This window comes from Nannobrachium achirus, assembly GCF_963921795.1.
Source record: "Nannobrachium achirus genome assembly, chromosome: 13".
Taxonomy (NCBI): domain Eukaryota; kingdom Metazoa; phylum Chordata; class Actinopteri; order Myctophiformes; family Myctophidae; genus Nannobrachium; species Nannobrachium achirus.
The window spans coordinates 48,531,629-48,532,351 of record NC_137833.1 but is presented as its reverse complement, the minus strand read 5'-3'; positions in this window follow the sequence as shown (position 1 = coordinate 48,532,351).

The window sequence follows — 723 nt, the reverse complement described above, 5'->3', positions numbered from 1 at the left end:
CATTGTGAGCTTGCAGATCTGCTATTTCCACTACTTTTTGAAAGTGTTTGTAACTATATTAACATGTCTCAACATGGAGACGATTATGACGGTTATGCAAAATAACTGCGATTACCTCAAATAATTGCGATTAGACGATTATGTAATAATTGTGACAACCCTACACGCACGCACGCACGCACGCACGCACGCACGCACGCACGCACGCACGCACACACACACACACACACACACACACACACACACACACACACACACACACACACACACACACGTTTTTCAGGAATGCATTCTCTATGTCTCTATGCTGAATAAGAAAACTTAAAATGGAGGAATGTATGCATTCATATGCAGCTTTTGAGCAGAAATGCCAATATCAGCCTTGATGAAGACTCATTCTGTCAGTTGTATCATTATATACATCATTGTATGTACCAGTATGTATCATTTGATTTCTGTGGTATTTTTGTTGCTTTACTGTAATTGTCTCAATTGAAGAAATGAAGAAATGACCATGGGTCAACCAATCAAAATGAATGTGTATATACAGTATATAAAAAGAATATATCAATCCTAATCTGAAACTAATAATAATAAAATTGCTCAATGAATCCATCCCTGTGCAGTTGTGATTATTTAGCCTCTTGTACACATTGTATTTGCCGCTTCACATTGGATTGATAGGAATAAACCAAAGTCCTGCTCTTGTCATATTTGGGCCCA